The sequence below is a fragment of the Scleropages formosus genome, chromosome 8 (genome assembly GCF_900964775.1).
Source record: "Scleropages formosus chromosome 8, fSclFor1.1, whole genome shotgun sequence".
In the NCBI taxonomy this organism is placed as follows: domain Eukaryota; kingdom Metazoa; phylum Chordata; class Actinopteri; order Osteoglossiformes; family Osteoglossidae; genus Scleropages; species Scleropages formosus.
Genome location: NC_041813.1, coordinates 20,987,025 through 20,999,847, shown reverse-complemented (window position 1 = coordinate 20,999,847; position 12,823 = coordinate 20,987,025). Strand labels below are relative to the sequence as shown.

Here is a 12,823-nt window from a genome sequence, read left to right as displayed (position 1 = left end):
GAAAAAAAAATTCTGAAAAAAAAAAAAATTGCCGTAATAAAACGACTAATTCCCTGACCGGGAATCGAACCCGGGCCGCGGCGGTGAGAGCGCCGAATCCTAACCACTAGACCACCAGGGAAGCTGTAAAGAGGTATATAAATTATGTCCTTGGTTTACTACTGTTAATCTGAACATTTTTGTGCGTGTGTTCAAAAACTGCGCAGAACAAATTAAAATCCATTGTGCAGCGACTCCCGAATTCACGAGAAACATTTGAATACAATATAAAAATGTAATAGCCTTCAGGTTCCATCCCATTCAGTCTGTGCGGTACATCTCCCCCGTTGCCTTGGTTTCTAGCTGATATTGTATATAAGAATATTGGTGACCCTGCCTGAGTAGCCTCTCTAGTAAAGTTATTTATTTAGCAGACGCTTTTCTCCAAACCAAAGCGACTTCCAACAAACTATGTAGTGTTATCAGCCCACACACCATTCACCAAGGTGACTTACACTGCTAGACACACTACTTACACTGGGTCACTCATCCATACATCAGTGGAACACACTCTCTGCCACTCACACTATGGGGGAACCTGAACAGCATGTCTTTGGACTGTGGGAGGAAACCAGAGCACCCAAACTGAATTGGATCTGAACCCAGACCTGGGCACAGAGGCCAGGTGCTGTGAGGCACCAGAGCTAACCGCTGCACTGCCCCAGAAACCTTAGAAAAATGAGAAAATTAAAAACAATTAAACTGGAAAATATCTGCACGTGAAAAATTCAGTACATTTGCAACACAATGAGAATGTATTTCTGAAAAAAATCATGGCATAAATGGGCAAGGTGGACTTTGTATAAGTGGCATCACTGACCCTACCAATGTTCTGGAGGCCCGCGGTTCCATGTGCTTCCATAAAGCATATTTAAGCATATCTCTAAATTGGGTCACCAGCGCTTGTAGCGTGTAACGAATGCACTTTTCCCTCGTAGTAGACACTTTCCTGTGCAGCTCCACAAACACATTAGTTACGTTATAACAGAGTTTATGCCCCTCAAGATGAGGGTGAGATGAGGACATCAGGCTTTAGGCACCTTCCGAAACGACACGCTTCTGTCGAGCGTAACATGCAGCCGAAACACATTTAGGTAAACCGGTTTTAACAAGAAATCGGTTGTTCAATCTAGTATTTGTGAAAAAAACAATGAAAGCAACCAAAATCTGGATTTAAGTTTCAGTTAATCTGATTAATGAGGTATTTTTGTCCAGTTTCAGATTATGAGACATTAAATATTTGAACATTTATTGTGTAAGGAATGCTGACAGTAATGTTTAAAAATGACCCACTTAGATGTTCTAGTAATTTTAATGAAAGTGAAATAAATGCATAAAAATTGTTTTCTTGAGCCAGTTTCTTTGATGTCCTAAATCAATATGTGTGGAGTTTGAAAACTATCTTGTTTATACACATATTACCGTGTACAGTGTAAACTGCTGACTGCAGTAGCGGAAATGTGACCTGTTAAGATGGCATTTGTCATGTATTATCCGTTGCATATTCAATGATGTCAGGTCACAAAATCATGCATTATGACATGTATTTGCCAAAGGGTTCGTTTTTCTTTCATGCGCTATGTAAAGAGATTTTACTTATCTATTTGCAAGTTTAATTCATTTTTTAACTTACTGCAAAAACATTTCCTTGTCATTTGCTCTTAAAATCAATTTGTAGGGAAACATCTGCCAAACAAAGAGATACATGTAAATGGGGCATTTGTTTTTATTCATTTAGCTCACCCTTTTTCTTTAAAGCCACTTACAGTTATTACCTATTTATATAGCCAGGCAATTTTACTGGGGCAATTCAGGATAGATATTTTGCTCAAGGGGATTACAGCAGCACTCTGAGTCTGAAGGTGGCCTCTTTGACCACTGTATATATAGTATACACCGTGGTGTGCTTGCCATAACCTTGAGCTCCACACCATCAAGACAGCGGAGATGCCAGTCAGCTTCTGCAAATGACCTCCAGCTTGCTTGCCTTTGGAAATGAAGGGTCTGGCCATGTCTGTGGCCAACTCCCATTACTCACACCTTGGAGAGAGACAAGCAAATCATTGCCTACATCAGGAAAGCCCAGCTGAGACTGATCCTACACCAGCTTAATGAGCTCAGTATCTCACAGTGTGTCCTGATGAGCCTGTACATAACCATCATTGATAGTGTTTTCACCACTGCCATCACCATCTGGTTCCACCCTGCGTCCACCCTCTTCATGACCAGGCTGCAGCAAGTCCACAACACTTGTTCACCTACAGGGTGAAGAAGAGGTCTGGCAAGATTTCTGGGGGTGGTACAAGTCCATCACCACTCGGACTTCACATCATCTCTGCAGCTTTTTTCCTTAAGTCATCCACCTCCTCAATAAAATAAAGTAGGTGTACCCCCCCCCCCCCCCAACCACTTTTGGTCATCTCTTAAATCTTGTTTATGTCTAGAGTGCATCTTTTACCTGCACTCCCCTTTGCACACTGCTGTCAGTTGCTCTGCTCTGTTATTTGCACAAGTTCTCCCATCTGCAGTCTTGTTATTTACTAATATCACATTATTGTTATTGTGTTGTTCACCGTGTTATATATTGCAGTTTTGTGTTTTAAGTTGGGGGCTGAACCACAACCTATCACAGCGGAAGAAAAGAGCTCTGAGTTTTGATTTATGAGTCCATACGTTGCTCCCAGGGGGCGCTAGAATATGCTCATTCTCATCATTGATGCTTAATGGCACCTGTATGATATCGTTAAACCATAACTGAGACAAATATGAGCTGTTACAGCACTAAAGTATTTTTACGTGGACAACTGTCGCAAGATGACAAATGAACAGTAGAGACCAGAATATTCTGTTCAACATGAGTACCGGTGACAGCGGACATAGAGTGAAGCCTAACACGGGATTGTGTTTGGCTTCAATGCAGCTCTCTTGGGGGGAATCTCTGCTCCCCTGCAGGATTTTATTTTAGGTGGCTGGTCTGCTGTCCCCAAAGGGATTTTGTTTCTAGTCTTTTTCAATAGTTAGCCCAGTTCTCCCAAAGATGCTGACAGCTCTGAGAATCTAGAGGATGAAGATGGCAACAGTTTCTTGGATGCAGACCAGTCTGAAAAACATTCTTTGCTCCTAGTGGAGGAAGATGACAGCTTTCCTGAGTGAGTTTCTTTTGCTTGGAAGACATGTTGTGTGAGTGCCAATCATATCAGCTTGGACCCCTGCTCTGTGGAACTGAGGGGATTGAAGAATTCTTCCACTCCCCATGTATTTTAACATCTGTTGAAACAGAGGCTACCTGCTTTATCAAGGCCAGCCTCCTTCCTGTTGCCTGTGAGGGGGTAGGGGTTACATGGAGAAGAACTGTAAGGATGTGATGTGCCAGCAATGTTTGGAGACTGGCCATATTGCAAAGATGGTGTAGGTCTTCCCTGCTGTACCTGGTGTGGAGTGGACGGTCACCTCTTCTGCAGCTGCTCTGTCCCAGGAGTATGGAGAGTTATTTGAGTACCTGGAGTGTTTTCAATGGATACAGACATGGAAAGTCTTAGTCATGTACAACATTTGTTTGTTAATTTGTTACAACTTAGCCTGTACCCATTTGTAATGGTATTTCTGAGTGAAAATTATATATGGGGAAACAGCTTACATATTACATAGTATTACAAATGATCTACTATCAATTATATCTGGTGTGTATATATACATGTACTGTATATATTTTATGTAAAAGTTTTCATATGTTAGTAAGTTAATATACATGTAAATACTGTAACAGTAACACATATAAATGTTGAATATAAAGTTTTTCACTACCTTTATCTGTATATGATATGTCCAAACATTTTTGTTTGATGTCTTTACTGAATATACACTCTACAGTACTTTCTATTTGTAAAGCATATATAGGTTTGGATTATTTTTTCTGAATAGAGTAGTATTACAATCAGAAGTGTGGTAAAGGTGTCCGGTAGTGGTGTAAACCACCCCCAGTCCCGTACAGGGCATGTGAGGTGGCAGAGAAACACACTTGTGTAAGGGGTGGACTAATGCGTCCTAATCCTTAGGCCTTCCAAGCCAGCAGGAAGAAAATGATGTTGGCATTTCGGGTTGTTCTTTGATTAGTTAAATATGTTTCATAATAGACTGGATTGGACAAAGTCTGCTTTTCTCTTTTCCACAGGTCGAGATCTGTTTCTGTTTTCAGGGGTAGCTGAAAGAATGGGAACTGCTGCCTGGCAGTTACAGCTACACATGTACATGATGGCCTTAATAAACAGATGTGAACTAATCTGAAACAGTTTTGAATCTCATTTCTCTTGATATGCTTTATTTAACCTAAAATGGCAGTTAGTAATTTTATTAATAGGTTTACTAATCATCAGCTTGTAGCATGACAATTTTTTTCTTCATCTTTTATGTAAATCAGTAGTTTATCTCATTAATCTTAATATGGTAAAAGACTGTTATGTTTAATTTATGCCATTTCCTCAGTAGCATACCATCCGGTTGGGCTAACCTGAAACAATATGGGCTGAGACCTATTGGTAACTTTTATCTATTATAAACTGGGTTTCTTTCATCTGGTTGCCATAAGGCTTCATGAGATCCTCCATATATGAAAATCCTGAACACATAAAATTATTGATGACCAGTTTCATTCAGTTTTATGTTTTATTCATATTTTGTGCATGTGTGGTGTGTTTCGTCAGCTCAGTGCGGTATCATCTAAGGTAAATGTGGTCTGTACACCATAAAGTCCAAAAAGAAATGTAGAACTTGTGATAATGAATAGGAATGAACTTGGTTGAAAGATGCAACACAACATTAGGTGTTCATGAGAGTTTTATAACTGCTTCGTGAACTATTACAATGGGCCTCCCAGTTTTGTATGGGAACACCTTAAACAGAAAGCTCTCGATCACAGCCCATGTGTTAAAACCTGAAACCGAGGCCTGATTCCCCTCCCAGATAAGTCCGCAACCTGTCTGTGTCTAAGAGAGTTCTTGATGGTTGTGTCATGAAGTCAAGTATGATCAACAGTGACCACAAATGGTTTCAAAGGAACAGAAGTAGTTTGTCAATGCTTCCTTCTACGTATATCTCGAGGTTCAAACAAAACTCCACATCCGCTGACCTGGATTCAAACCTTACACCCACAAAGCAGCTCAGGACCAGTAAGCACTCATGTCCTCTTATTTTCTTCTTCGTTGCCTGTGAAGTCAGCCAGGATTCTTGAGTTGCTGTGGGCTCTGGGTATTTAATTCTAAAGCTCCTTCCTTCTTTACAGGAGGATCAGCTGTGTTTGTACTGAAAACGTTTTGAAAAATTACCAGCAGTGTCATCATGGCAGGAATTATTTCACATTACTGGCATTTCCATTTGCAGGACTGTCAAACAGCTTCTCAGACTCTTCTACTAGTGTAATTAGTGGCACCCTAAGATGCATCCATGCAGATTATGAGAATCTGACTTTAGGTGGATTTTGTGCCTCCCGACAACTAAGTGGCAGTTAGATTTACATTGATTCATTCAGCAGATGCTTTTCTCCAATGCGACTTACGGTGATGGTTAACTAGTATTTGGCTTTACCTTTATCCAAGTGTTAGAAATACTGCACTAACTCCCTACAGCCATTCACCAGTTTATACATCAGATCTACGAAATTTATGCCTGCATAAATACATTCTATTGGAAATGTAGTCACCAGTTCACTTAAAACATGTCATTGTTTTTCTTTTTACTTATTTTGTCTTTGTCTTTACTGCTGTTTTTTTTTTTTGCATTAAAGGTTGAATGAATACATGAACACTGAGTGGCATATCTATTGTATGTTCATTGTATTTGTGAGCAAAAAAATTGTGTCTATTGTAATGGGATTTTTTTTTTTTTACTGTAAATGGGTCTCAGTTTTGGAGCTGAGGAATGCATAAACACTTTTACCATTTAAACCGATGGTCATTACATCTTCAATTTATGAGAAATCACCTTATGAAGGGTTTTTCAGGTATGCCTTTCCTTCGTGAGGTGAGGGTAAACTGTATCTGGTATTCCTACAGAGATCAGGAGGCAGTTACAGACTCTTGTATCTCATCAGTATCAAGGCAGTGCGTAGCCTTGGGTTAGGCCCTGGTTTCAAGTCTATAGGTGGGGTGGAGATACGCCCTGAGTACCCCAGAAAGCCCAGATTGCCAGAACCAGGATTTTGAACTTGGGCGGAGCTGAAAGTTAGTTTAGATGGTGGGCATTTGAGTTTTGTTCATTGAGGCATTATCAGCCTTTATAATTTCTCATGGTTAAATGATGTAACACATAACTGATAACAATTTTCCTGATGTTGTGAATTGAAGCCTTGCACATTGTGTCGAAAACCATCATCACAGAGGAAATTTGCACAACTCTTTTTTTCCAGTCTAGATTGCAGAAGATCTATCATCCATCGCTTCTGTTTGGATTACAGTTTATCAATTTAGTTTCACTGCAGAATTAATTAATTTAAATTTCGTGACATGAATCTTCATGTTTTTCTCAGTGAGACATTTCGATTGTGTCAGGGATTGATCACTGCCATATGAAAATTGTAGCTGGAATTGAACCCCAGTGCAGCTGAATAAGTTGGTTCTGATGGATAAATGAATATAAAAACCTGTCATATCAAGAATAATGGAGTATATTCCTCTGTCTCCCAGCTGAAAACATAAACTTGGTTTTTTTTAAATTTTGCATAAACTAGAAAAATAAGCACTACAAGAAATTTTAAAATGAAAAATTCCTTATTCTGTATCTGGAGTGTAAATAAATAATGTAGATTTTCCAGTTTATAAATGAGTTCTGTTTGGTACATTAAGTGATGCAGAATTTTGGGAATTTCAGGAAGTGTGTTATGACTCCTGTGCTATCTGATGGATGTAAACAGATCCAGTGAAACATGACAAAATAACTACTGAACAAGTGTGGAAGATTGTATTGCAGTGAAGGAGAGGTGACCTTCAGAAGGTGTTTCTTGTACATGGTCAAGAGCTTTCTTGTTTTCTGTCACCTTTATTGATTGCTTTCTCTTTCTAGTCTTTTATCTTTATAGGGGGCAGAAATTGTAAAGCTTCCAAGATAAGCATTTATAGTAAATGGAACGAATAGACCATATCATTTGGAAAAAACTGGTCATCTCAAGCATATTCCAAGTTGCAAGAAAGTGGGTCCGTTTAAGATAATGCTTAAAACGACCTTAAATATATATAGTATACTGCTTATACACTTTAAATATATTCTTTCAAAGTATAATTCATTATGAATACACTTTAGAACAACAGGCAAGGGCATTTTGAATGTACTTACAAGGAACAGTTTAAAACAGAATATCACCAGCTAATTTCAATAACCACTTGTCCCGAGCGGGGTCGTGGTGAGCCAGAGCCTATCCCGGAGACATTGGGCGCAAGACTGAAGGGGTGGTGGTGAGGACGTCCTGGATGGAACGCCAATCAATCATAGGGCAACAATTACATACTCAGTCACACAGCCAGGCGAAGGCACTGGAGTAACTGCAGGGCAAACACCTTTATCAAGGGCACTACAGTCGGAGGTGGGGACCGAACCAGCAACCTTCGGAGCTGCTCTGTCCACGACGTCACCAGCCGCCCACTAAAACAGAATAGATATGAAAATCTTAACATTCATGCATAAAGTGTGCTGCATTCCTCATAAGGAAATTGGTTTCTGACTTATGGCATGGCAAATGTGAAGTGGCAGACATGTGAACCAGCACCTCCAAGTCCAAGGTTGGAGTCATCTGCCGGAAAAGGGTGGGTTGCTCTCTTCAGATGAGGGGGGAACAACTACCCCCGCTGGAGGAGTTCACGTATCACAGGTTCTTGTTCACGACTGACTGAAGAAGGAAATGGGAGACTGAGAGACAGACTGGTGCAGCATCAGCAGTTTAATGAACACCGCACCAGTCTGTGGTGAAGCAGGAGCCGAGACTTTGGGCAAAGCTCTCGGTTTTCTGCTCAATCTATGCCCCCGTTCTCACCTATAGTCGTGAGTTTTGGGTGATGACTGAAAAAACAAGACAGTAAATACCAAAAAGTGACTAAAATGAGGCTGCTCATTGAATTTGCCTAAAACACATGGTTATGAGAGGGATTAAGAGCATCCTGAAGAAGTTCAGGTGATGCAAATACTGTACTGCCGGAGCTGGATTCAAACCCACAGCGCAGGAGCTGTGAGGCTGCTGTGTCACTATTCGGATAGGTATGCATTTGCTTTTTGAGGACAGACTGGAAAAGTGCTGGGAATTTACATAGTATGGAGTGGCTCTACTGATCAGTCTTCTCGCATCTTGTTTAATGATTCCTCTTCTGTGAGACTCAAATCATGCTGAGTGCAAGTCAAACATTTACAGGCAGCATTGTTCTCTGCCCCCACTGCAGTGTGCTGCCCATCCACACACGTGCAGGATGCTGACTACGTGCTTCGTACCTCTGTCCCCATCAGCCGTAGCTGCTCCGTCGTATTTCTGGGCTGGTGTCCGTGGAGCCGATGGGCCGGAGCCACCAACTTATGGACATTTCCCTGGTAGTGTGACCGTTCGATCTCAAGCCCACTTCTCTTCCACACTGCATCACAAACAGCAGCTATTAAAAATATGCTCCAGTGCTCCTCCGTAGGTGGTATGATCTTCAATGTGTCCAAGGGCCAGGCCTGCTTTGCTTTTGTCCAGGTCCTGCTTAGACCCCAGTTTATGGTTTTGTTGGGCATCCTACCGTGATCTGCATACTTTCTCACCTTTTTGAATAATTATGTCATAAAGTGTGACAGTTACTGTGTAAGGCTGGGCTTGTAATGTACTTTAAGTTTATTGGTTCATGCTCCTATATAATTACGAAATCCTTTCTAATCAGTAATACATTTTACCACTGCTTCTGGAAACAGTTCACGTGTTAATAATGATCACACACACACACACACATTTTCAGAACCGCTTGTCCCTTACGGGGTCACGGGGAACCGGAGCCTACCCGGCAACACAGGGCATAAGGCCGGAGGGGGAAGGGGACACACCCAGGACGGGACGCCAGTCCGCCGCAAGGCACCCCAAGCGGGACTCGAACCCCAGACCCACCGGAGAGCAGGACTGCGGTCCAACCCACTGCGCCACCACACCCCCCATCTAATAATGATCAATGGAAGCAAACCTACCTCACTGTTTCTTCCTAAATTGTGAATTCCATGTTTATTTTCAGGAGAAGAACAAATGAAAAAACTGCGGACAATGCTTTGGTCAGTTTCGATTTACTTTTGCAGAAATTTTCACAGGGAGTTATTCGCAATGATGCCAGTGTTTTGCTAGTCGTGCAAATGCCCACATTGCTGTTTATGAAGAGGTGCGTTATGCAATAGGGGCTGTTTGTATATACAGTAGCATCCGTTAACAGTAGTATGTGTGTGATCTTAGGCTTGTGCACAGTGAAAAAAAATCTGTGAGTGGAAAAGTTTTTTCGACTAAATTTGACGTCTGCCTCTTCTTATTTCCTGTCTAGCTGTTTGTGAAGTTCCATTGACTCACCACAGAATTTGCAGAGAAAGTACCAGAGTTTCTGTGGAAAGACTGTATTTACCTCGATGTGGAGGAACGTTACACTGCTGGTAACATTTTCTTCAATTCCATTCTGTCCTCCATCAGAGCACCAAACATGACAGTGTCTTTTTGTCCGAAAATAAAACAGAAATTGCTTTTAACCCCTTGAAAAAACATTTACTTCATTTACAGACTTTTTGCATCTGCGTTCTTGGATAACTTATAATGCCCTATATGAAGCCAGGACTTATATCAGACTGCATTTAGCAGTGATGAATTAGTCCCAAAGGTGTTTGCTAAATAAATAAATATAAATCCAATCCACAACCAGGATGTCTTAGCTTGGGCTAAGCAGGGTTATATGACAGATTCTCAGGATCACACCTCATTTCCACGGTGAGATGTACTTCACAGGTTGTGCAGGGCAATGGCTTCCACATCCCAGGACTGGTGAGGACCCAGCACTACTTGGCCGTGATAGCGCTCCTGTTCGCTTCTTCACAGTTCTCTCCTCTGCACTTTGTTGGACTTTTACTTATTTCTTGTGCGCAGGCCAAAATATTTCTGAAGCAGTGCAATACCTTGCTCCAGGTTACCACAGCAGGGATCCTCTTGGGACCCAAACCCACAACCTTCAGTTTACTTATCTGTGCCAGGCCCACTTTTCTCCACGAGATTTCCTCACAACTGAGCTTTCCTCATGTATCATAATGCAATTATTGTAATATAATGTAGTATGACAGCAAGGTATGAAAACGTGCCCATTTTCCGCAAGGTAACTACGTGTTTGGCAGAGTGACAGCGGCTTGAGCAAGAGTCGCCAAAAGGGGTTGAACTTTAATACTCGTTTTGTGTTTATGAAGCACTGTGCCAAGGCAATCTATCTGTGCAGTGCGTAATGAGAAATGCATCAGAGCCGCAATGTACCCCCCAACCCTCACGTACCGCACTGAGCACATGGCAGCAATTATTCACTGAAAATGAATGTGTCATGGTCAAATCCTCAGATTGTTCGAAACTGGTATATTGTAAAACATCTTCTGTGTCTGTTTGTGTGAGACAGAGAACTGAACTGGAGCTTATTTCTAGGTGCTTACACTGTCATTTTAAAATCACAGTTCTTGCAGTGACATGTTATAGTTCATGTGTTCTGGCTTATTCCGTTTCTATCTAGAGTATCTATCCATCCATGCATTTTCGTTAACCTCTTGTCCTGGTCACGGGGGACTGCAGCCTGTCCCTGAATCAGCGGGGAAAAAGGCTGAAAGGATATACCCTCTGGATGAGATCCTAGTCCATTGCAGAGAGAGATGCATACACACAACGTCTACAACCGCTTGTCCCGAGCGGGGTCGCGGCAAACCGAAGCCTAACCCGGCAACACAGGGTGCAAGGCTGGAGGAGTAGGGGACACACCCCGGACGGGACGCCAGTCCACCGCTAGGTACCCCAAGCACAACGGGCCCTGGCCAAATCCGCTGCGCCACCGCGCCCCCCACAGCCCTGTGAGATGGGGCTAATGAAGTGTCACAGGTCATGAAGTTGGGAATGGGGGTAAGCTGAGACATCCAGCAATGTCTTACTGAATGAAACTTTATTAATTCCAGAGGGAAATTCCACTCCGTCGTAGCAGCAACCAATATACATACACACAGTGACGCAACACAAATGGATAATAAGTCAATAAATAAAGTTATTTTTGGACCCCTTGTGCTTGGAGCCACATGAAAGAGTAACAGGAGATGGTCTATTTTCAACGGTTCGACCTGTCGGTGAAAAACCTCTTTATGGACAGAGAATGATGCCAAGACCTGTTATGATAACCGCTGCAGCCTCTGACTATGAATGACACAAAATCCACCCACCTGCAGTCTCCATCCACTTAGTAGAAGTAAATGCGTTTTATGGAGGGTGTAGGAAGTAGCAGAGAATTTTTTCAGTTGTAGGCACCTACAGTTTCACATGACATATTAACTGACATTTCAGCAGCACTGGAAACCACAGACCCATTTAAAGAATCTGGGTTTACCAAAGCAGGGCAGCTTGGAAACTGAAGAGATCGGAGTACCACAGCAGGGGTGGTAGAAAACAAGGTGCTGTCGTCATCGCCGTGTACAAAGATATTCTTCTTTTGACAAACAGGGCATCTTCACTGGGCACTGTGCTCACACTGCAGTTCCAAGAGACTGATGGACAAGAAATTAAAACAAGTCACAACTTAGGATGCAAAATAAGTTCTCGTGTGAAGTTTAAACCCGACTTTACCCTGAGTGAAATGATGCTTTCAGTCTAATTTAATGCACAATGCATTCAGACCTTCAAGAGACCAAAAATAAGATATAGCTACAGGTATAGATGTTTTAGGTGGTTGGAACTATTTGCAAATATCGGTTTTAGATGTGTGGATCGAAATGGAACTCAGCATTGTGTATAAATATGCTTGCTCCCTTTATTGAGTTATTTATCCATAACTCATAAGTTAATAAAACACTTTGAGGTTCTCAGTTTTGGCCCCAATGTAGTGGAAGGAGACTTTTCTGTCCTTCAGAGCCGCTGAATCTCTGCCAGCATCCGAGAAGAGCCTCAGAATACGTTTCATACTGTTGCCTCTGTGTTTTTGTTCCACCTCGATGTTCCTTCAACACATTGATGACATTCTCCATAAATGGCTCATGAGCCAGTGATGTAGCGCTGGGGATTTTTACAGCAGATGATTTACACCAGTGAGGTGAAGTTGGAAAGATATGTGACAAGTTTCTTTCACCTGGGAACCCAGTATCTTTTTTTGTATTGCTGAGCAATAAGTCTGAAAAAGAGGTACTGGCTGAAGGGTTTGTGTTCAAGCAACAAAAATGCATTTAGTGTTTTGAAGAATAAGCAACTGAGAATAAAACTATTGATTTAACTATAAATGTTGTGAAGTCTTCTGGACAGTGGAAAATGCTGCGAGCCCCCAGTCCAAATTCCCCCAGTCAGTCTCATCCCTGAGCCAGAAAACAACACCTGTTTTCCAAAACTGCACACACAAATCCCATTACTAAATACCTTTAGTAGTTCTAAACGTATGTGGTCAATCTGATCAATGAGGGACTTTGACAATTAGTTTTCAGTAACCAGGTCACATTCATGGTGCCTCCAAAAACTGTCAGATGTACATACACAGAAGAGAGGTAGTATGGAATCAGAAGAGAAAATTGTAAATGTCATACCTGAGGGACG

The 12,823-nt window shown here is 41.7% G+C and overlaps 1 non-coding gene across 1 annotated transcript; it reads right to left on the bottom strand.

The window, feature by feature from the left end:
- Positions 1-49: 49 nt before the first annotated feature.
- Positions 50-121, bottom strand: trnae-cuc (transfer RNA glutamic acid (anticodon CUC)). The gene has a single exon. It is a non-coding gene; the product is annotated as a tRNA-Glu (tRNA).
- Between the last annotated feature and the right edge of the window lie 12,702 nt (positions 122-12,823).